The sequence below is a fragment of the Rhinolophus sinicus genome, chromosome 18, assembly GCF_057876585.1.
Source record: "Rhinolophus sinicus isolate RSI-liver-muscle chromosome 18, RSI-T2T, whole genome shotgun sequence".
NCBI classification, from domain to species: domain Eukaryota; kingdom Metazoa; phylum Chordata; class Mammalia; order Chiroptera; family Rhinolophidae; genus Rhinolophus; species Rhinolophus sinicus.
Genome location: NC_142518.1, coordinates 57,629,405 through 57,655,326, shown reverse-complemented (window position 1 = coordinate 57,655,326; position 25,922 = coordinate 57,629,405).

The following is a 25,922-nucleotide window of genomic DNA, read 5'->3' as shown; positions in this document are numbered from 1 at the left end:
ATTCTTTGTTATGCTTGGGATTAAATTCAACTTCACTGGACTTTAGTTACCATGTATTAAAGGATATAGGTCATTCTAAGCTCCCTACCAATCCCTTAGGTCATGTTAGCAGTGTCCTCTGCACAAATGTATTTAGTTTGATTTTAAAGTTATTAACTTATCCTCACTTGCAGAAGAATAATTTGTATTAGAGATGAATGATAAAAAATATATATATTGTAGTGTTAGAAATCTGGACAGAAAAGCAATTTCCTTTGGCTTCCTTACAGGGAGTCAACCCTTATTCCAAGGGAAACAGACCAGGTTTTCAAAATGCCAAATAGTCAAACACTTGGCTCCTTAGTTGCTTGTGAAAACATCATTGTTATCAACAGAAAAGATACTTTCTCACTGTCACCAGAGTTCTGAGATTGTCTTGGGCTAAAAGTCTCTGCGTATAACAGGCAGGGCCAGTGCCAGCGTTGGCCTGAGATTCACAGTCCATCCTCTTGGCATCTCAACATTCTTGTTTAGGAAGTTGGGCTATCTTATCTCTTAGAGATACTCTACAAAGAACAGCAGGTCCTCAAATAAGGCTTTTTCATTCAAGGTCATTTTGTTATCAATTGCTGAGAGAAAAATATCAATTCCTGGCTGGGGCCACTATCTGTGTGGAGTTTACACATTCTCCCCATGTCTGTGTGGGTTTTCCCCAAGTGCTCCGGTTTCCTCCCACATCCCAAAATGTACATGTGACATGAATTAGCATGTCCAAACTGTCCCAGTCTGAGCATGGGTGTATGTGAGTGGCCCTGTGATGGAAGGGTGTCCTGTCCAGGGTGGTGCCCACCTTGTACCCTGAGCTGCCAGGAGAGGCTCCAGCCACCTGCAACCTGACCTGGAATTAATGAGTTGTAAAATAATGATCTTACTTGTTTTTTATTCATCCTTCTTGAATGTATGTGTAGTTCACATTTATTTCAATGTTTAAAATTAGAAGTATTGGGGGTCTTTCAAAAAAATAAAAAGAAACCTGGACAGATAAAATGGAACAGAGGAAAATACATTAAGGACAAATAGTAATACCTACTACACATGCACTTACCTCATATAGATCAACATAGAAAACATGAAGAATACTTTGAAAATTATTTAGGATTTTTTAGATTAAATTGCAAAATGGTATGAAGCCTATAATGCTGATAAACATACACTGTAGAAACAAGGAAGAATGTGTTTTTAGCATCAAAAGTGTTATGAACACTGGGAGCATACTCTTTCTAGACGTTTGTGAGTATGAAAGTAGCAGTCACTGTTTTAGGGTGTGTGTGTGTGTGTGTGTGTGTGTGTGTGTGTGTGTGTGTGTGTGTGTGTGTGCCTGCACGCACACTCTCCTTCCAAATTGCGTTGCAATCTCCAAGTAGACTTGTTAAAAAAAGACTTTCAAGTCACACTTTACATTTCTAAAGGAAAATCCATAACTATATTATAAGTCTAATTTGATACCAATTTAAAAGCCTGATGTCCTTCCTCATCAAATTCAAATCTGAACAAAAATATGACTGTTCAGTCTTTTCAAATTAAATGTATTATTTTAATTTGCATGGATTTTAAAAAACAATGTGTTGCCTAAAAGTTAGCTGATTCATCACCAAGTGCTCTGTTACATATATTATAAAGTTGACAGTAAAATTCTGGACATGAAGCAATCAGTGTTTGCTTCAGTTAACATTTCAAAAAGATGAAAACTCACTGTTGTGTCAAGATTTTTTGAGGTTAGACTTAGCTTCATAAAATAATTTTCCCAGTTGTTTTCATCATTTGTGAGTTTCCTTTTGTTTACCTTAATTTGCAGTTTGAAAAATACCCAGGAAAAACAGTTCTAAGTAAGTTGTCAAGAAAACCTTTGTTTAAAATAGTGTAATTTCAGAAGTGAGGAAATGGGAGTTAATAATGGTTAACACACATCTGTAATTTAAGCTGTCAACTCATTTTTCTTTTTGCAGGAACAACTCCCTGTGATTACTGTTTGTAGGTGTCAGGAAAGTGTCTATCACAGAAAACACCTGAAACTTTTATTTGATTCTTCTGAGTGGTTTTTTTTTTCCCTTGGGAAAATGTTTATTTCTTTTTCATGAATTATTTTGGAATTTTTCTGGACAAAATTTCCATTGCCAATATTTCCATGTTTTTTAGTTTGTCGTTTTAAAGTTGTTTTCTTTTATAAGTAAAGAATAATCATGAATTATTTTTCTAGGGCATTCACCAACTAGGCTACAACTCTTTAATTAGAAATTTTTTGTCAATAATGTACTAGGAAAGTATCCTGACTCATACAAAATAATTCAACCTTTTTGTCTCTTAAAATAGATTTCAAATAAAATTTCCAAAAGTAATGTCAATATATAATGAACAAATTTAAACAACTTTTAATGTTAGGTGAAGCAATGATAGATGTATGAGTTCTATTAGCAAATTGTTGGCTCTTTTTAGTAACAAAATATGGAGACACAACCCCAGATTCCACCTTGGCAATGCTTGCCAAACATTTGAGATCTTTACAACATAGAAGTATAGTTCAACTTAATTACCCTCAAGGAAATTAATGAGCATCTACTTTGGCTACTCTGCTCTAGGCACTAGAAAGACTAGTAGACAGCATCTAGAATGTGTGAGAGAGGAGCAGGGAAGGAAGAAAATTTGAAGGTAAGGCTGAGAAAAGGTTTTGCAATAATGATTGTGATGCCGTAATAAGAAATTTGGATTTCATCTTGAAAATAATTTTTGAAGTGACATGATTAGATATGTGTTTCAAAAAGATAATTCTGGCCTCATTACAAAAGACAGATTGGAGGAAATACATGCCTCAGAGACTACTTCTTTGGAGGTTGCTGCAAGAGATGATGAAAGATTGTTTCAGGGAAGGAATAGTAAGGGTAGAGAGATGGAACAGATAGAACTAATTGGAAGTAGAAAGTAGGAAGAGAGGGAGGGTTCTTGGGTGACACCAATCTTTATTTCTGACTTATTATCAATTACTAGGTGTCACTTCTCTGCCAGGAACTGTTCTACGTGTTGCTGAGCAAATAGCTAAGGGCAAAAATTGTCCTTGAAAGGAGCTTATGGTCACAGAAGGAAATTTATTCATTCAAATTGTTTTGTAAACAAAAATAGTGTGCAGCCACTTCCTACTTTTTCTTTGTTTTCTTTTTCCATCTATGTTTACACATGTGGTAAAGACATATTTCTTTTTCAGTGTCATTTCCAACCTCACATTTCATCCTTGATCTGATTATTTCCACAACCAATAAAAACACTGTCAACAGTTTTGTTTCTGAGATCTCACATGCTCTTTAACATAAATGTCTTCTTTCTGTGAACTGTTTGAACTATTTCCCTCATTTTCTCAAAATTCTCAACTGTCTTGCCATCAATGCTTGCATCAAATTTAATTTAGCTCTTAGGATCACAGGAGAAATCACTTTATTCCTCTTATTTTACAAATGTGGAAACTGAGAACTCGAAGAGGGAAAGTGATTTGCTTGTCTATGATGATAAATCCTGAGAACAGGATCCAAATTTCATATTGCAGACATTACAATTTCTTAGCTTATGATTATATTATAAATTACTCATATATTATTTTCTTGTCTCTGTTCCCCACTTAGTTTCATTTGAACAATCTTTCAGCAATTTTTTTTCCTATTTACATGCCCCTTTGACTTAGAAGAAGCATCCACTTATTCTTTAAGTTTTCTCTCTTTCACAAGTATTTTTTCACGCTGTTTTATTTCTAACTTTTTAATTTGTATTTATTACTTTTTAAATTAAATTTTATTGGGGTGACAATTGTTAGTAAAATTGCATAGGTTTCAAGTGTACAATTCCGTAATACATCATCTACATATCATGTTGTGTGTTTTTCACCCTCTTTCAGTAATGATGATAATATTAACATCTATACTTATTAAACACCTTTTATGTGCTAGAAATTGCATTGAGCCATTTACATGGACTGTCACTTTACAAATGTAGAAAAATCCTATGAGATACATGTTATGGACTAAATGTTTGTGTGTCCCCAAATTGACATGGTGAAACCCTACCTGCCAATGCGATAAAATTAAGAGATGGGGCCTTTTGGAGGTAATTAAGATTAGAGGAGGTCATATTGATGGAGCCTTCATGAATGGATCTGTGCCCTTATAAGAAGCATGAAAGCTGGCTTGCTCTCTCTGCTCTCTGCCATGTGACACTACAAGACAGCAGTCTGCAAGATGGAAGATGGTTCTCACCACAAATCATCTATGTTGGCACCCTGGTTTTAAACTTCCAACCTCCACTATTAGGATAAATAAATTTCTATTTTTTTTATAAGCCACGCAGTTTATGGTATTTTGTTAGAGTAGCCTAAGCTAACTAAGACAAATATGTATATTTATAATCCTCATTTTATATTTAGGTTTAAGAGACCAGTTACTTGTCCAAGTAAAACAGCCAAAAATGCAGCAGAGACAGGATTTGATCACAGTGAGTCTGAATTCCTGAAAAATTTTCCTTCTTACTGATTTGTTAAGTATACCTTCCAGAGTATAATTGAGGTATACAATCACCTCTTGTTCCACTAGTATTAAAAAGAAAAGAAATGGGGAAAACATTTGAAATCTTTATAGTGTATTTTTCTTAACTTTTATTGAGCAAAACAAGATTTTATATTTAAATATAATATATATTAAAATATCAATATATCTCTGGAAACTCTCTTGGAATACATACCTGAATGAACAATATCCAGATTTCATAATCCTAAATTATTAATTATAGCACTCAAGTGAGTGCTAAGGAGTATATACAAATATTTGATGGTATCATTTTGAATGGTCGTCATACGTTGATTTTGAGATATTTAAAATGAAATATAGGGAATAAATGAGTTATTTATTTTCCAAACTTCCTTGGTTGACTCATTGCAGACCATATTACCACTTTTTCTTCACAATTTACTGCTCTTCTCTACCCTAATTTTTCTCTACTCTATTCAGTTAGATAGCTCTAAGTCTTTCCAAAATGACCAGTTTCAGGTTTTTGTATGTGCATTTACTTCCACTTTTTATCTGTTTCAACATGTGCATGACTCTCCATGTTTAATAATTTCACCATAGCAAATAGCATCTTCTATGAAAACAAACACATTTCCTATCATCTTTATTTTGTCAGCTAAAGCCTTTGCTCTTCATTGGTGTCACTGAAGATCTTGTTTTTATAATAAATCATTTCTTTTTTGGAAAGTAAGATTATTTTGAAGAGATCACATGAGGAGTCGAGGATTTCTTTTGCTTATTTCAAGTGGGTGATTTGATGCAATGACACTGATACAGGGTTAAGTTATAGTGCCCTTAACCCTTTAATTTAACTCAGAAGCCAGAAATTGAATGTTATAAACTTGAAAGAATATTATTGGTATTGCTATGTAAATTTGGCCAGACTGCTGACAAAATACCCTGGGAAGTCTATTGAATTTCAAAACAATTTTCTCAGAGCAGTTTATTCAATCTGACCTCTCGAGCTTGAACAGAAATTTAAATGGGTATTCATTTTAAGGAACTAAGTGTTGTAGGAGTTTGCCCAGCATAACCTATCCATGTTCAGCTATAAAGCCCTGGAAAACTATATTAAACGCATGTCTGGAGTCTCCTCAACAATTTGTGTCTTATTTCTTATTCTTTGTAGAATGAGAAAGTCAGCACAAAGCATGTTGCTAGCTTCCTAGCTTTCTGGAATGGCTTCGGTTAAGAATGATATTTTATATCTGTCCAGGAAGGAGACATTAAATAATGCACTCTCATAATTCCTTTCAAAACCATGATTTTTGAGATAAAATATTCTATAATATTTTATATTTATTGCAAAGCATGAGATTTAACCTAAATTCCATAGTAAACGACAGTTTAGACTATTAGGGACTGTCCCAGCACTATTTTTTAGTTTATTGGTTTTCTTTTGTAAATCTAGTTTTCACCTTGTTACTAACTAAATAAAGCTGATACTAAGTCATTGAATTAAATTTCAATATGTCATGTCTTATGTAGTAATTTAAAATGTCCCAATGTTTGTATATTTCTATTTTATAGATGCCAATAGAATACTGATGTATACAGACACTCCTCCCACAGGGCTTTTCCAAGCCTTAGTAATGCAGAAATAACCAATTATAAATGCATTTTCAAGATAAAATTTCTCAAAGGACAAGTAAGGCATTTCACATATCCCCTCTGCAACCAAATTCCAGTAGGTACAAATTAAAATTTTACTAATAACATTTTATATATAAACTTATATCATATGTGGGGCAAGGAAAGTCAAGTTAGTATTAGTGTAACAGCTAAAAGTATATTCTTCAGAGTTAGAAAGAGATGAATTCAAATTCAGGGTTTGCTACTGACTAGCTGGATGACTTCAGAAAATATACTGAACCTTCCTGAGCCTCATTGTTTTATCTGTAAAGTCATTCTGATGACTAAAGGAGAAGTTCTGTAAAGTCTATATAAAGTGCTTGAAAAATGGCAGTTACCATTATCAAAGCACTATAAATATGCAACTTATCTACTACCTAAATTATCAGACAGCCCTAGAAATCAAAATTTTTTATAGTTTTTCTAATATAAACCTCCAGTGCTATTATTTTAACCATGCAATGAGGACTGAGATGTTTTTCATTTTCTTACAGGTTTTAAGAGATAGCAAAAGGAGAAAAATAAGTTTAAGCATATTGTAAATTAACCTGTAATTAACCATTATCTTAATACAATGAGCTTGAAAGCTTTTACTTTATTGTCAAAATTAGTAATGGAAGATTTAGATGCTCTTTATTATTTCCTATTGCTACACGAGGAAACAAAGAAATGGCAATCTGGTGTGCTTATATAGCAATCAGCAAATCATGTGGACGTATGCTTAGTTGGTAACATTTCACAGTTAAGGCTGTTACATAGATCACACTACTCATATTGTACACATATTGTGGGAACACATGCTTATGTACAAACCAAAGTAGACACACAAATGATACTTTACAGAATTGTCTGACAAATAATTTTAGTACATTTTCAAACTAAGAGACCAATTTTAACTCATTCTGGTTGCAGATATGAAGCTGAGATGCAGCAACTGTGACCGGGGTTTACTGTGGCTCAGCTGATACTTGAAGACAGACAGTATTCTCTCTGTCACGCCCACGACCTCCTTGGTCTCATGACATCGACATTTTTGAAGAATACTGATCAGGTATTTAGGAATGTCACCCAGTTTGGGCTTGCCTGGTATTTTCTCATGATCAGAATGAGGTAATGGAATTTTTGGAATGATACCACAGACGCAAACTACCCTTCTTATCATATCATGGGGGAAATAATATCCACATGACTTATTGTAGATGTTAAACTTGCTCACTTGGTTAAGATGGTGTTTTCTAGGTTTCTCCACTGAAAATTTACTATTTTTCCCTGTCCGTTCTCTATTTACTGGAAGTGAGTCACCAAGTCCAGGCCACACTCAAAGGGAAGGGAAAAGAACTAAGCTCCACCTCCTGGCAGGAGAAGTATCAAATACTATGTAGACATTTTTTAAAAACCACCATAGTGATTAATAACTATGTTTAGGGAGATAATTTGAAGGTATTCCCATATCCTCTTTCTCTTTAATGTTTCCTCCACATGTTTTAGCCACTACAGGATCTTGCCTGTAGCAGCTATTACTGCTACATTCCACTCATGATTTTCTGTTCCCATCATTCCCTCTAACTTTATCATATGGAATTCTTCTGTAAGAAAGATCTGTCCCTTCTTCCCATTTATTATTTGTTTATTTAGTCATTTATTTATCAGCATTGAATTACAGATGTTTATTTTAGTCTTTAGATTATAATCCAAAACTGTAATTATTTATTTTGTTGCTCAAATTGTTCCAGATTTGGTCATTGGGGTTGTTTTTCAGTTTGGCTCCTGAGTCCTTTTAATATGACTTTCTCTCTCTCTCTCTCTCTCTCTCTCTCTCTCTCTCTCTCTCTCTCTCTCTCTCTCTCTCTCTCTCTCTCTCTCTCTCTCTCTCTCTCTCTCTCCTCTTATTTTTTGACACTACAAGATCCTCCAAGCTCATTTTGTAGTTTTCCTGCCCCAGCCCTGTAATGATCCATTTTCCTCAGGAGCCCTGGTTCACTTTATTGGAGAATGGTATTTAGAAACCCACATATGGAAATAGGTGTGCTTATTGCTACTGGGGTGTCACTACTTCTAAGCGCTATCTGTGGACTGCACTAGGAAGTAGATGCACACATATATCTATACTATTTCTGTATTTATATATCTATATCTAGATTAAAGAAAGTGTGTTATATCCAGGCTAATTATATACCACAGGGTTCATTCTAGCCTGCCTACTTTGCTGTATCCAGTCAAAATACTGCTTTACAAGGATACTTATATTAGTTCTTTTTCTCAAGATCCCCTTTGATGAAGTAATGTCATACATTTACAATACAGTTGAATCCATTTGTCCTTGTTTGTTTTTTAATTTGTATACAGTAAAGTTCACCTTTTGGAGTGTACATTTGTATGGGTTTTGACAAATGCTTAGAGTCATGTATCCATCATCACAGTACCACACAAAACAGCTCGATCAACCTGAAGTTTCCCTGTATGTTACCTTTGTAGTCAAATCTGCCTCCTTCCCCCAAACCTTAGCGATCACAGATCTGTATTCCATCCCTACAGCTTTACCTTTTCCAGAATGTGTTATAAATGGAATCATATATTATGTAACCTTTGTGTCTGACTTCTTTCACTTAGAAAAATGCACATAATATCCAAACATACTTTTGAGTGAATCAATTATTTGTGTGTGTGTGTGTGTGTTTTGTTGTTGCTGAGTAGTATTCCATTGTATGGATATATTACAGTTTGTTTATTCACCTATTGAGGGATTTCTTGTTTATTTTCATTGGTAGAGAATATGAAAGATAATGTTATAAATATTTACTTATAGGCTTTTGTGTGAACATAAGTTTTCAATTCACTTGAGTAAATACTTAAAAATGAAATTGTTGAGTCACATGATAAATGTGTATTTAAATTTATAAGAAACTGCCAAACTGTTTGCAAAAGTAGCTGTAGAATTTGACATTTGCACTTCACGGAATTAAAATTCTTATTGCTGTGCATCATTGCCATGATTTTGGTCTTGTCAGGTTTTTTCTACTTTTAATTTTCTGCCATTCTAATACTTGTGTACTGCTATCTCATTATGGTTTTATTTTAATTTGTAATACACTAGTGACTACAATGATGCTGAGCATCTTTTAATAGGCTTTTATGTATCTTCTTTGGTGAAGCATCTGTTCCCATTATTTTTCAATTTATTCATTGTGTTGTTTTATTGCTTGTTGAATTTTAAGTATTTATATATTCTAAATGTAAGACCTTTATTGGATATGTAATACACAAATGTTTTCTTTTAGTTTGTGTGTTAATTTTTCATTCTCCTAACAGTGTCTTTTGTACAGCAAAAGATTTTAATTTTGCTAAAGTCCTATTGAACATTTTTCCTTTTATAGATCATGCTTTGCATTTCATTTTTTTCAGCATTGTTGAAGTATAATTGATAACATTTTTATATATTTATGGTATACAATGTGATGTTTTGATATATGTATATCTTGTGAAGTCATTGCCACAATCAAGTAAATTAACATATCCATCATAACATATAGTTATCATTTGTATGTGTGTGTGGTGAGAATATTTAAGATCTAATCTCTCAGCAAATTTCAAGTATATAGTATAGTATTATTGACTGTAGTCACCATGCTGCACATTAAATTTCCAGAATTTATTCATATGCATTATTTATTCAATTTATGTAACTGGAACTTTGTACTGTTTGACCAACATCTTCCAATTTCCCCAAACCTCTTAGCCTCTGGCAACTATCATTCTCTTCTCTGCTTCTATGAGTTTGACTTTTTAAGATTCTGCATATATGTGAGATCATGCAGTGCACAAGGGTTCCCTTTACTTCACATCCTCATCAACACTTGGTATCGCTTGTCTTTTGGGTGATAGCCATTCTAACTTGTGTTTGGTGATATTTGATTGTGGGTTTGATTTGCCTCTTACTGATGATTAGTGATTTTAATGTAACTTGGGTCATCTGTCTTCTTTTGAGAAGTGTTTATTCAGGTCCTTTGCCAATTCTTAAATCAGGTTATTTGCTTTTTTGCTATTGAGTTGTTTGAGTTCCTTATGTATGTTGGATAATAACCCCTTATTACATCTATGGTTTGCAAATACTTTCTCCTATTTCATATGTTGTTTCTTCACTCTGTTGATTATATCCTTTGCTGTTCAGAAGCATTTTAGTTTAATGCAATCCTTTTTGTCTATTTTTGCTTTTGTAATGTGTGCTTTTGCAGTACATTTCATGTTTAAATCTCATTGTTTATCTCAAGATAATACATATTATCTCCTGTGATTTCTTCTAAATGTTTGTAGTTTTGTTTTACATTTTGGTGTACGATACATTTTGAATTAATTTTTAGATGATGTATCAGGTATATTTTGAAGTTTATTTTTTTGTAGATGGACTTCCAATTGACCCAGCAATATTTCTTATAACAGCTATTCTTTCTCCATTAAATTGTTGTTTCATCTTTGTAAAATGAGCAATAAACTGTATTTGTATAGGCCTAATTCTCAACTCTATTCTGTTCTATTGATGTGTATGTTTATCCTTTTATAGCACCACACTGTCTTGAGTACTGTAGATTTGTAGTAAGTCCTGAAACTTAGTAATGTAAATCCTTTAATTTTTCTTCATTTTTTAAATTGTTTTGAGTGTTCCAGTGTATTGCTTTATTATATATACTTTAGAATCAGTTGCTAAATATCTGAATGACAATTTGCTGAGATTATGACTTGGATTATATTAAATGTATATGTCAAAAGGGAGAAAATTGACATCTCAACAATATTGAGTTTTCTAATCTGGGAGCATGCAATATCACTCCATCTCCATTTAGAGCTTTGATTTCTTTCACCAGTGGTTTGTAATTTTTAGCATAGAGATTCTACACATATTATAACCAAGTACTTTACTTTTTTGGTGGTATTTAATATGGTATCATAAATTTTTTTTTCAAATTCCACTTATTCATTACTGGTATATAGTTATATGATTTATTTCTGTATACTTACTTTGGTATCCTCTAACCTTGCTAAATTCACTTATGAGTTCTTAAAAATTTTTTGTACATTTTCTACATTTACCACAATATCCTCAGCAAACAGAGGCAGTTTTGTTTCTTCCTTTACACTCTGTATGCTTTCTATTTCTTCATCTTCCCTTAATGCACTGGTTAAGACTTCCAGTTTGATGCTGAATAGAAGTGGTGACAAAGGATATTTGTCTTGTTCCATATATTTGGGGAATAGTAGCCATTCTCTTACCATTAAGTATGATGTAAGCTATAGGTAATTTACATGTTATTTAATAGGTTAAGGAAGTTCCCTTCTCATTACATTTAATTTTAAGTGAAAGCTTAATCTGCACAAACTTGCATCTGTTCCTCACATTAAATGACAGAATATGTTCTAACTTTGTGTTTTTTTTACATTGGAAGCAGCTATTTCTAACCATGTTATTAAAAATTTCCATGCACCATTAAGATAATGTAAGGCAAGGCACCTGATATAACTTTAGCACCAGTAACAAAAACAACTCTGTGTATAATTCCTGTTTAGAAAGTGGTAATACAGGATTAAGGCTTTAAGATATATTCTCCCTTTATGTTTATTATATTTAATTTAGAATCTTTAGGTGCATCTTACTTTATTCATTTCATCAACATATATCATTTTTCTGTATGTAGTTTTTGTGGTAATGTTTCATTATAACTGGTTAAAACTGTTAAGCATTGATATTTGATCAGAGAATCTTAGAGGTGAGATGAAAAAGACCTATTGGGTCTTCCTCCTTCCACTGTGAATTGCACATCCTGTTTCACCAACATAAAGCTAGAGTTGGGACTCTTTGTCTCTGCAGAAAGAATGCTAGAAGGGTGTTTCTTATCAAAATGTGTTTCTTTTCTTTCTTTCTTAATTTTTTATTGGGGAATACTGAGGAACAGTGTGTTTCTCCAGGGCCCATCAGCTCCAAGCCGTTGTCCTTCAATCTAGTTGTGGAGGGCGCAGCTCAGCTCCAAGTCCAGTCGCCATTTTCAATCTTCAGTTGCAGGGGACACAGCCCACCATCCCATGCAGGAATTGAACTGGCAACCTTGTTGTTGAGAGCTCGCGCTCTAACCAACTGAGCCATCTGGCTGCCCTCCAGAACCTTAGCAGCAGCTTGTTGTCTTCAATCTAGTTGTGGAGGGCGCAGCTCACTGGCCCATGAGGGAATCGAACCAGCAACCCTGTTGCTCAGAGCTCGTACTCTAACCAACCGAGCCATCCGGCAACCCCAAAATGTGTTTCTTTTCTTCATATATTTTAGCTACTTCTTCCCATCATGCTCTTACTTTTCAGAGGTAAATTGAAGAGAAGGATACATTCCTTAGAAATTATTTTCAAGATAAATTCTCTATATAGTTTTATCTTAATTAATTCATTAAAGATATCACAAAAAGAGTCTTGTCTGTCTTACATGATTATAGTATTACTTGAGAGCTTAGAAAAATCCTAAATAGAACCATCTCTACGACAGGTTTGTAATGAACTAAGGAAGAGTAATGAATGAAGCAAAGTAATGGAAGTATGTGACAGTCTGGGATGTTTGCGACAGGAATGATATATTGAACAAGCTGACTTAACTCAGAACCTTTCAATTATATCAAGGTGAATCATATAACCTTTATGAACTGTTTGCTATGTGAAGGAATAAGTTCATAATTAAAAATAAATGGCTAAGTTACAAGACTAAATGTACCAACAAGTAAACTAATCTACCATTCTAGAATGTGGTCAGATTAGTTAACCAATGCCCATTTACATAGATTGACAGACTGCAGATGGATCCCCTAGTGGGGAACTTTTCCAGTGAATCAGGGAAACAAGACTCAAACATATGTATCCTACAATCAGTATACTATAGGACTGCTGACAAGGCCTTGACCAGGATCATTTCTATCTGCTTGTCTGTGACTTTGTAATGACAGATGGCTTACTTAATTACTTAGTTATAATGCTTAAATCCACAGAGTGAAATAGAAACTTTCATTATTTTCTTTGTATCCATGATATGTAAAAGCATTGAAGACCTCACGTGTGGTTGTTACTCTGTAAGTTAGTAATGACTCAAAGGAAATCATAACAGTAAATTACGGAGATATAGCCAGTTATCTGCAGCATTTCCTCACTATTTCCTATACAAGAGACTACTATGTGAGTAAAGATAATCTGAGGATGCTTAAAATGCCTCCCAACTCTTCTTTCATTCTTTATACCTCAAACTTTTTCCTGTTTAACAATTCAGTATTAAATATGTATTTTATATATACAAATATATACACGCATACATATAACACACACGGTCTGACAATTAAGTTTGCAAACTTGTTGCAATGATGTAGCTAAATTTTTTTATATCAAAGGGATTGCTAATTATGAATTTGTGCAAACTAGACAAACAGTTAACCAAGTTTACTATTTGGAAGTGCTGAAAAGGCTGCGTGAAAAAGTTAGACGACCTGAACTTTTCGCCAACAGTTCATAGCTCTTGCATCGCGACAATGCGCCAGCTCACACGGCACTGTTTGTGAGGGAGTTTCTAGCCAGTAAACAAATAACTGTATTGGAACACCCTCCTTACTCACCTGATTTAGCCCACAATGACTTCTTTCTTTACCCAAAGGTAACAGAAATATTGAAAGGAATACATTTTAATGACATTCAGGACATCAAGGGTAATACGACAACAGCTCTGATGGCCATTCCAGAAAAAGAGTTCCAAAATTGCTTTGAAGGGTGGACTAGGCACTGGCATGGGTGCATAGCTTCCCAAAGAGAGTACTTTGAAGGTGATTGTAGTGATATTTAGCAATGAGTTATATAGCACTTTTTCTAGGAAGAGTTTGCGAACTTAATTGTCCCACCTCATATAGTGATAGGTGGGTACTAGACTAATTAGGGGGATCACTTCATAAATTATGTAAATGTGTAACCACTATGCTGTACACCTGAAACTAATATAAGATAATATTGAATGTCAACTGTAATTGAAAAATTTCTAAAAAAGGGAGAAAAAATTGAAGGGAACTAACAGGTTCAAATTTCCAGTTCTGAAATAAATAAGTCATGGTTGTGTAATGTAAAGCATAGAGAACATAGTCAATAATATTATAATAACTTTTTACAGTGACCGATGGTTTATAGACTTATCATGGTAATCACTTCTTTAGGTATATAAATGTTGAAGAACTGTTGTGTACACCTGAAACTTATATAATATTGTGTGTTAGCTATATTTTAATAAAACTTAAGTAAAAACTCATAATGAAGCAAAGGCTTAAATGTAAGACCCAAAACCATAAAACTCCTAGAAGAAAACATAGGCAGGAAATACTTTGGCATCACTCTTAGCAATACTTTTTAAGATATATCTCCTCAGACAAAAGAAACAAAACAAAATAAAACATAAACAAATGGGAGTATATCAAACTAAAAAATTTTTTGCACAGTGAAGGAAAATCATCAACAAGATGAAAAATACAACCTGCTGAATGGGAGAAAATATTCACCAATGATATATCTGATAAAAGGTTAATACATATGCATTTATAATTGTTTCACAAACAATAAAATACTTAGGAATAAATTTAACCAAGGCAGCAAAAGACCTGTACTCAGAAAATTATAGCACATTGAAGAGAGATATTAAAGAAGATATAAATAAATGGAAACATATACCATGCTCATGGATAGGAAGAATTACTATAGTTAAAATGTCCATACGACCTAAGGCAATATATAGATTCAATGCAATCCCTATCAAATTACAAATCACATTTTTCCCAGAACTAGAACAAATAATCCTAAAATTGATATGGAACCATGAAAGACCCAGAACTGCCATGGCAATCTTGAGAAATAAGAACAAAGTGGGAGGTATCACACTACGCAACATCAAATTATACTATAAGGCTATAGTAATCAAAACAGCATGGTACTGGCATAAAAACAGACACATAGATCAATGGAACAGAATAGAAATTCCGAAGTAAATCCATGCCTGTATGGTCATTTAGTTTATGACAGTGAAAGAAAGAATTTACACTGGGGTAAAGACAGTATATTCAATAAATGGTGCTGGGTAAACTGGACAGATGCATGCAAAAAAATGAAACTGGACCACATTCTTATGCTATATACGAGAATAAATTTAAAATGGATTAAGGATTTAAATGTAAGACCCGAAAATATAAAACTCCTAGAAAAAAATGTAGGAAGTAAATTCACAGACATTGCCCTCAGTAATGTGTTTACTGATATAGCTCCTCAGGCAAGGGAAGCAAAATGAAAAATAAACATGTGTGATTACATCAAACTAAAAAGTTTTGTCACAGCAAAGGAAACCATCAATAAAACCAAAAGGCATCCTACTGAGTGGGAGAAGATATTTGCCAATGATACATCTGATAAGGGGTTAATATCCAAAATTTATTTTGAAAAAACAACTCATACAACTGAACACCAAAAAACAAGCACCCCAATTAAAAAATGGGAAGAGGATATGAAGAGACAGTTCTCTAAAGAGGCCATAAAAATGGCCACCAGGCATAAAAAATGCTCAACATAACTAAATGCTAAAGAAATGTAAACAAAAAACACAGTGAAATGCAAAAATAAAGAGCACAAAGGAGTGAGGACCTCACTCCTGTCAGAATGGCTGTCATCAGTAAATCAACAAACAACAAGTGTTGGTGAGGATGTGGAGAAAATTGAACTTTCATGACCTTTTTGTGGGATTGCCTATTGGTGCACCCACTATGGAAAACAGTATGGAGGTGCCTCAAGAACTTGGAAATGGAACTGCCTTATGATCTAGAAAATCCACTCCTGGGTATCTATCCAAAGAAATCCAAAACACTTACTTGAAAAAATATACACACCCCTATATTTATTGCAGCGCTACTCACAATAGCCAAGATATGGAAACAACCAAAATGCCCATCAATAGACAATTGGATAAAGAAACCATAGTACATTTATACAATATAGTATTACTTGGCCATAAAACAGAATGAAATGTTACAATTTGCAACAACATGGGTGGACCTAGAGAATATTATGCTAAGTGAAATAAGTCAGACTAAGAAACACAAATACCATATTATCTCATTTATATGCAGAATCTAAAGAAAAGAATAAACAAGCAAACAAAACAGAAATAGACTCAGACGTATAGGGGGAAAAAACTGATGGTTGCTAGATGGAAGGGGGGTGGGGATGGAAGAAAAGGTGAAGGGGTTAGAATATACAAATTAGTAGTCACAATATAGTCACAGTGATATGAAATACAGTATGGGGAATATAATCAATAACATTGTAAAGATTATGTAGGGTGCCCGATGGGCACTGGAACTAATTAGGGGGATCATTTCACAGACTGTGTAGCTGCCTGACAACTGCTCTATACATGTGAAGCTGAAATTGAGGTAGAATAATATTGAATGTCAAATACAATTTTATATATATACTAGTTCAAATAGTTCAAAAATATATATGCACACCTATGTTTATTGCAACAGCATTTATAATAGCCAAAATATGAAAACCACCTAAGTGTCCAGCAATAGATGATTGAATAAAGAACAAGTGGCACATATATACAATGGAATATTACTCAGCCATGCAAAAGAATGAAATCTTGCCATTTGTGACAACGTGGATGGGCCTAGAGGGTATTATACTAAGTGAAATAAGTCAGACAAAGACAAATACCATATAATCTCACTTATATGTGAAATCTAAAGAACAAAATAACAATAATAGAAAAAACAAAAATAGATTATGTCATAAAAATGGTGGCGTGAGGTGGGCTTCTTGAAATCTCCCCTGGAATTTATAACAAATTGAACAACTATAATTCCACAAAGGACTGCCTGGGCAGCAGACAGGCAAGACTAAGAGGCGCTCAACTGAAATCACCTAAAGGCGGGCAAATTGGGCCAGCAGGGGATGGGGGAGGAGGAAGTGTGCAGACATAGGTCTTGCTGGTGCAGGACGCAGACTGGGGCTCGGAACCAAGAGTTCCCTGTATTCCAGAGCTAACACAGCCATGAAAGAAAGAAGAACTCAGATTGCTAGCACTCCCCTTATGGCCCACAGTCCTGCCTGAGGGATCAGCATATAACATGGCTGAACCCAAAGCTCATGGCTGAGACCTCAGAGCAAAGACTGAGGGAAGAAGGGTGAAAAAAGCATTTTAAGCTCTCACTGCTGAGCAGAGAACAGAAGGCTTAGGCATTGAACCAGGAGCACAAGGATGGTTCAACATAGGCAAATCCATCAATGTGATACACCACATAAACAAACTAAAGGACAAAAATCATGATTATATAAATAGATGCAGAAAAGCGTTTGACAGGATACAACATCCATTTATGATGAAAACACTTAATAAAAATAGGCATAGAAGGAAAATACCTTAACATAATAAAGGCCATATATGACAAACCCTCAGCTACTATCATAATTAATGGTGAAAAACTGAAGCCCTTTGGTCTACATTCAGGAACACAACAGGGCTGTCCCCTATCACCTCTGCTTTTCAACATAGTATTGGAGGTCCTAGCCAGAGCAATCAGGCAAGAGAAAGAAATAAAAGGCATCCAAATTGGGAATGAAGAAGTTAAATTGTCACTCTTTGCATATGACATGATGCTATACATAGAAAACCCTGAAGAATCCACCAAAAACAATCAACGAATACAGTCAAGTTGCTGGCTAAAAAATCAACACACAAGTCCATTTTATTCCTATATACTAACAATGAAATCTCAGAAAAATAAATTTTAAAAAATTCCTTTTTCAATTGCAACAAAAAGAATAAAATACCTAGGAATAAACTTAACCAAGGATGTGAAAGACCTATGTACTAAAGACTATAAGACATTTTTTAAAAAAATTGAAGAAGGCACAAAGAAATGGAAAGACATTCCATGTTTATGGATTGGAAGAATCAACATAGTTAAAATGGCCATATTACCCAAAGCAATATACAGATTTAATGCAATCCCCATCAAAATCCCAGTGGCATTTTTAAAAAAAATAGAACAAAAAATCATCAGATTTGTATGGAACACAAATGACTCTTAATAGCCAAAGCAATCCTAAAAAGAAAGAACAATGCTCATATTCCCTAGCTTCAGCTTGTACTACAGGGCAACAATAATCAAAACAGTATGGTATTGGCAGAAAAACAGACCCACAGACCAATGGAATAGAAATGAGAACCCAGAAATAAACCCACATATATATGGACAGATAATTTTCAACAAAGAAGCCAAGAACATACAATGGAGAAAAACTGACTCTTCAATAAGTGGTGCTGGGAGAATTGGAAAGCCACATGCAACAGAATGAAACTAGACTGCTATCTGTCACCCTGTACCAAAATTAATTCAAAATGGATCAAAGATCTAAACATAAGATCTGAAACAATAAACTGCATAGAAGAAAACATAGGTACTGAACTTGTCTGTCTTCATCCTTATATCTAGTTTTCTGCCTCCTCTCCTTTTCTCACATCTTACTTTCATCCAGAAAGACTTCTTCTAGTCTACTTTATTTTCGTTATAAACCTTATCAATTCCATGCTTATACTTTTCTAATATTTATAATATATCTTCAATGTTGGCATGTAAATCAGATATATACTCAATGATGGAGGCTCCCAAAATCTGATTCAAAGATATGGGGAGTGAGAGGCTGGGATTGGGACAAGAAAAAGAAAGAGACAAGAAGAGAAAATATTCTAGGGAGAAAATGAGTACCTTTTCTCACTTTGGATTTATCTATACTTTTATGTCTTGATTTGCTAAATTATATAGACTTTAAGTATCATGGACTGAGATAGTATGAAGTTTTTTTATGTAGTCCTTTTTCTCCCCCTGTTGGCATTTGATATTTATAAGTCTGTGTACCATTGATAATAGCAGTGAATAGAATAGAAATGAAATGAAGTTAATGTGCTAAGTTCAGGACACATACAAAAGATAAATTACTGGTAGTAGTATTTTATAATATATTGAATATAGGCAATAAAGGGAAAGAAATAGTAAAATATGATACTAAGATATTCAATCAACTATGGAGTAGAATTACAAAACAAGGGAATTTAGATATGAAAAAAAGTTTTTAACAAGGGAAAGAAAATGAACTGTATTACATGTATGTCTAAGGAAGTTATATGGAAATTAATGTGAAATATCTTCACCAAAGCTTTCCAAGGTATCTGGATAGATGTAATGGCTGAAGCAGGGAAGTAGATGTCATATTTATACTTCGTTGCTTGCAAATATTTAAGCATATGTGAATTAAAATATACCTATAGAAATTCCTGAAATGAATGCTCTCCCTAGTAGTGCTATGTCTTCCATTATAGCTGCTTATCTGAGTCTTTTTTTTTTCCCTGGGAGATCCAGGATCTGGATATTTCTCTTTTTGCATTCCTACATCTCAATAAAAATGCATAGAACTGATGTTTTAGTCACTTGGTGCTGCATTTCATGCTAGATGCTGGCTTATTATTTAACCAACAAATGCTGTGACATTTTTCCCTGGTTACTATGTGGATATTAACAAACACTGCATTCTGCATATAATGCCCTTTAACCTTGAAATGTGATTTTCAAATTAAGTTTATTGGGTTGACATTCATTAATAACATTATATAAGTTTCCAGTATACAATTTGATAATACATCATCTGTATTTTGCATTGTGTGCTCACGACCTACAGTCTAGTCTCCTTTTGTCACCATAAATTTGACCCTTCTTACCCTCTTCATCCTCACCCCATACCCCTTCCCCTTTGGTAATCACCCTTCTGTTGTTTGTGTCTATGAGTTGGTAGGTTTTGCTTATTCATTTGTTGCTTTCTGTTTTATATTTCACATATGAGTGAAATCATATGGTTCTTGTCCTTTTGCTGTATAACTTATTTCACTTAGCATGATACTCTCAAGGTCCATTCATGTTGTCACAAATGGCAGTGTATCATCTTTTCTTATAGCTAAGTAATATTCCATTGTATATATGTACCACATCTTCTTTATTAATTCATCCATTGAAGGTCAGTTAGGTTTTTTCCATGTCTTGGCTACCATCTATAATGCTGCAGTAAACATAGGGCTACATATATCCTTATTAATAAATGTTTTCAAATTTTTCATGTAGATAACTGGACACATAGACCAATGGAACAGAAATGAGAGGCCAGGAATAAACCCAATTTTATATGGACAACTAATTTACAACTAAGGAGTGAAAAACTTACAATGGAGAAAAGAAAACCTCTTCAAAGGGGTTTCTGGGTCATATGATAGCTCTATTCTTAATTTTTGGAGGAACCTCCATACTGTTTTCCAAAGTGACTGTACCAATTTACATTCTCATAAGCAGTGTATAAGAGGGTTCCTTTTTCTCCACATCCTGTCCAACGGTTGTTATTTCTTATTTTATTAGTAATAGCCATTCCAACAGGTAGGAGATGGTATCTCATTGTGGCTTTGATTTGCATTTCCATTATAGCTAGTGCAAGTGAGCATCTTTTCAAATATCTGTTGGCCATTTATATGTTTTCTTAGGAAAAGTGTCTGTTCACGTCCTCTGACCATTTTTTTATTGGATTATTTGGGTTTGTTTTGTTGTCATTGAGTTTTATGAGTTCTTTGTATATTTTGTATATTAGCCCCTTATTGGAGGTGTTGTTTGCAAATAGCTTCTAACATTTGGTTGATTGTCTTTTGGTTTTGTTGATGTTTTCCTTTGCTGAAGCTTTTTAGTTTGATGTAGTTCCATTCATTTATTTTTTTATTTTACTTCACTTGTCTTTGGAGTCAAGTTCATAAAATCCTGTCTGAGACCAACGTCCATAAATTTAGCACCCATGTTTTCATCTTTGTATTTTATTGCTTCAGGTCTTATATTTAGGTCTTCGATCCATTTTGAGTTCATTTTGGTGTATGGTATCAGATAGTGTTCTTGTTTCATTCTTTTGCATGTGGCTTTCCTATTTTCCCAGCACTGTTTTTGAAGAGGCTTTCTTTTCTCTATTGTATGTTTTTGGCTCCTCAGTTGTAAATTAGTTGTCCATATACATATAGGTTTATTTCTTGGATCTCAATTCTGTTCTATTGGTTCATGAGTCTGTTTTTCTGCCAATACTATACAGTTTTGTTTGTTTGTTTTTAAAGATTTTATTGGGGAAAGGGAACAGGACGTTATTGGGGAACAGTGTGTACTTCCGGGACTTTTTCCAAGTCAAGTTGTCCTTTCGATCTTAGTTGTGGAGGGTGTGTAGCTCAGCTCCAGGTTCAGTTGCCATTGTTTGTTGCGGGGGGAGGGGGGGCAGCCCACCATCCTTTGTGGGAGTTGAACCAGCAACCTTGTGGTTGAGAGGATGTGCTCCAAACAACTGAGCCATCCAGAAGCTCAGCGGTATCTCAGCTCAAGGTGCTGTGTTCAATCTTAGTTGCAGGGGGCGGAGCCCACCATCCCTGCGGGAGTTGAGGAGTCCAACCAGCAAACAACCTTGTGGTTGAGAGCCCGCGCTCCAACCAACTGAGACATCTGGCCACCCGGGAGCTGAGCGGCAACTAATTGACTTCATTCTAGTTGCGGAGGGTGCAGCTCGCTGGTCTATGTGGGAATCGAGCCGCAGCCCCATTGCCCAGAGCTTGCACTCTAACCAACTGAGCCACCTGTCTGCTCCAATACTGTACAGTTTTGATTATTGTAGTTTTGTAGTATAATTTGAAGTAAGGGAGTGTGATTCCATCAGCTGTGTTTTGTTTTTTGTTTTTTTTCTCAGAATTGCTTTTGCTGTTCAGGGTCCTGTGTGATTCCATACACATTTGATGATTTTTTGAAAAATGTCATTGGGATTTTGATGGGGATTACATTAAACCTGTTTATTGCTTTTGGTAATATGGCCATTTTAACTACTTTGATTCTTCCTATCCATGAGCATGAAATATTTCTTTGTGTCTTCAATTTCTTTCAACAATTTCTTGTAGTTTTCAGTGAATAGGTCCTTGACATACGTCATTAAGTTTATTCCTAGATATTTCATTCTTTTTGTTGCAATAGCAAATGAGATTTTTTTTCTTTTTTTCCTTATATTTCATTGTTAGTATATAGTAGGGCAATGGATTTTTGTACATCAATTTTGTATCCTGCAACTTTACTGTATTTGTTTATTGTTTCTGATAGTTTTTTGGTGTAGTTTTCAATGTAAAGAATCATGTCATCTATAAAAAGTGACAATTTTCCTTCTTCATTCCCAATTTGCATGTATTTTATTTATTTCTCTTGCTTGATTGCTTGGGATAGGATGCCAGTACTATGTTGAATAACACTTGTGAGAGTGAGCATCCTTGTCTTGTTCCTGAACTTAGAAGAAAAGCTTTCAGATTTTCAACATTGAGTATGATATAGGCTGGGGATTTGTCATACATAGTCTTAATTATGTTGAAATATTTTTGTCCTATACTCATTTATTGTTTGAATCATAAATGAATTCTGTATCTTATCAAATGCCTTTTCTTCATCTATTGATATGATCATATGATTTTTATCCTTTATTTTGTTAAGGTGTTGTACTACATTTATAGATATGCATATGTTGAAAGATCTTGGTGCCCTTCAAAAGAACCCCACTTGATCATGATGTACAGTTGTACCTCAGTTTTCGAACGTCTCGTTGACGAACATTTCGGTTTACGGATGCCGTAAACTCAGAAGTAAATGCTTCTGTTTTCAAACACGCCTTGGAAGTCAAACATGCCACGTGGCTTCTGCTGAGTTCAAGACCCTGAGGCCAAGCTGTGGCCTGTTTTTGAACATTTCAGAACTCGAACGATCTTCCGGAACGGAATACGTTCGAAAACCAAGGTACCACTGTACTATCTTTTAATGTATCATATTCAATTTGCTATTATTTTGTTTAGGATTTTTACATCTATATTCATCAGAAATACTTATTTGTACTTTTTCTTTTTTGTGTTGTCTTACCAGGTTTTGTTATCAAGGTAATATTGACCTTGAGTCAGGAACTATTGCTTCTTCAAATTTGGGAAGTTTTTGACAAGGACAGGTATTAAATCTTCTTTGAATATTTGGTAGAATTTACTGGTGAATCCATCTTTTCCTGGACCTTTAATTTCTGGGAGGTTTTTTGATGACTGTTTCAATTTCCTTACTGTTGATAAGTCTATTTTGATTTTCCAATTCTTTGTGAATTTCCAGTTCTCCAGTTCAGTTGAGGAAGGTTAAACATTTCTCAGAACTTGTGCAGTTCTTCTAGATTATCAAATTTGGTGGCTTATAGCCTTTCATAGTATTCTTGTATAGTCTTTTCTATTTCTATGGTCTGTTTTTACTTGTCCTCCTTCATTTCTGATTTTGTTTATTTGAGTCTTTTCTCTTTTTTAATTAGTGATTCTAGCCAGGGGTTTGTCAATTTCATTAAGCTTTCCAAAGAACCAACTCTTTGTTGCATTAATTTTTTCTACTGCCTTTTTGTTCTTTATTTTGTTTATTTTTGCTCTAATTTTTATGCCTTCTATTGACTTTGGGCTTTATTTTTTATTTTTCTAGTTCTGTATGGAGCTATGTTATGTTGTTTATTTGAGATTTTTATTATTTCTTGAGGTGGGCCTGTAATGCTGTAAACTTTCCTGTTATTATCATCACTTTTGCTGCATCCCCAAACTTTTGATATGTTGTATTGTCATTCTAATTTTTATGTATGTTTTGATCTCTTCTTTTGTTTGTTCTTAGACCTAATCATTTTTTAGTAGTATGTTGTTTAATATCCACATGTTTGTGGTCTTTCCAGTTTTCTTTTTGCAGTTGATTTCCAATTTCGAAGTGTTGTTTTTGGAAAATATGTTTGGGATTATTTCAGTCTTTAATTTGTTGAGGCTAATTTTATGCCCACACATATGATCTATCCTTGAGAACGTTCCATGTGCAGTAGAGAAGAATGTATATTCTGGTGTTCTGGCATGAAATGCTCTGTAAATATCAATTATATCATTTGGTCTAATGTGTCATTTAAGGCATATGTTTCCTTATTGGTTTTCTGTTTGGATGATCTATCCACTGCTGTAAATAGGGTATTTAGGTCCCCTACTATAATTGTGTTTTTGTCAGAATCTCCCTGTAGCTCTAATAATAGTTGTTTTATATAATATATTTTGGTGCTTCCAAGTTGGGTGCAAATATATTAATAAGCATTATTTCTTTTTGTTGCATCATCCCTTTTATCATATAAAATATCCATCTTTGTCTCTTATCACCTTTATTATATTAAAATCTATTTTATTTAATATAATTACAGCTACACCTACTTTTCCATGGATGCCATTATCTTAGAGTATCATTTTGTACCACTTCACTTTGAGTCTATGTTTGTCTTTGCAGCTATGATGTGTCTCCTGAAGGCAATATATTTTTAGGTTTCATTTTTGAATCTATCCTACTACTCTGGGCCTTTAAATTGGTGAATTCAGTCCATTTATATTTAGGGTGATTATTGATAGATGAGTATTTTCTGTTACCATTTTATCTTTGGTTTTCTGGTAGTTCTGTGTCTCCATTTCCCCCCCCCCCCTTGTTTTTCTGTCTGTTATTTTAGCTTGGTGATAGTCTATGATTTCTCCTCTATTTCCTCTTTTCTGTTACGTGTCTCAGTTCTAGATTTCTTCTGTGTGTGATTTATGAAAAAGGAAATTTTATATATAAAATAGTCCTTTTTCTTTTGATTGCATCTTATCTCCAGTCACCTGTGCAAGTTCAGATTTTTTTCTCCCCTCCCATTGTGTGTTTTTGTTGTCATAAATCACCCGTTTTATGTTATGCATTCATTTTCAAATTCCAGTAACTATTGTCTTCTTTTCTTAACATGTTTTCTACCTCCTTTAACTTTTATGTTATATTTAAGTGTTTAATACCTTATGTGAAGCAAGAGTTGAAATTTCCTGCTTCTGTGTGTCTGTTAGTCATCTTACTCACAGTTTTGTATCCTTTGTCTTTTTGTTTCAGGTAGAAGAACACCTTGCACTATGTCTTGTAATGCAGGTCTTGTGCTGGTAAATTCCCTCAGCTTATCTATGTCTGGAAAAGCCTTCATTTTTTCTTCATATCTAAAGGATAACTTTACTGGGTATATCATTCTTGGCTATTGATTTCTCTCTAAATAATTTGAATATTTGACTCCACTCTCTTCTAGCTTGTATGGTTTCTGATTAAAAATCTGATGATAATCTAATGGGGTTTCCTTTATAGGTTATCATCTTCCTTGACTCCCTTGAAAATCTTTTCTTTGTTTTTAATTTTTGACAGTTTCTATATATTGTGCTTTGAAGAAGGCCATTTGGATTGAGATAATTAGGTGTTCTGTGAGCTTTTGCATTGGAGGATTCAGTTCTTTCCATAGGTTTGGGAAATTCTTATTGACTGTTTTTTGAATAAGCTCTCTGTTCCCTTCTCCTGCTCTTATCCTTCTGTTATTCCCATTATTCTTATATTGCTCTTTCTAATGGAATCAGATAGTTTTTATAGAGATATTTCATTACTTCTCTCACTTTTCTCTCTTCTTATACCTGAATCATGTCTAGATTTCTATCTTCTGTGTCACTAATTCTTTCTTCTGTCTTGTCTGCTGTAT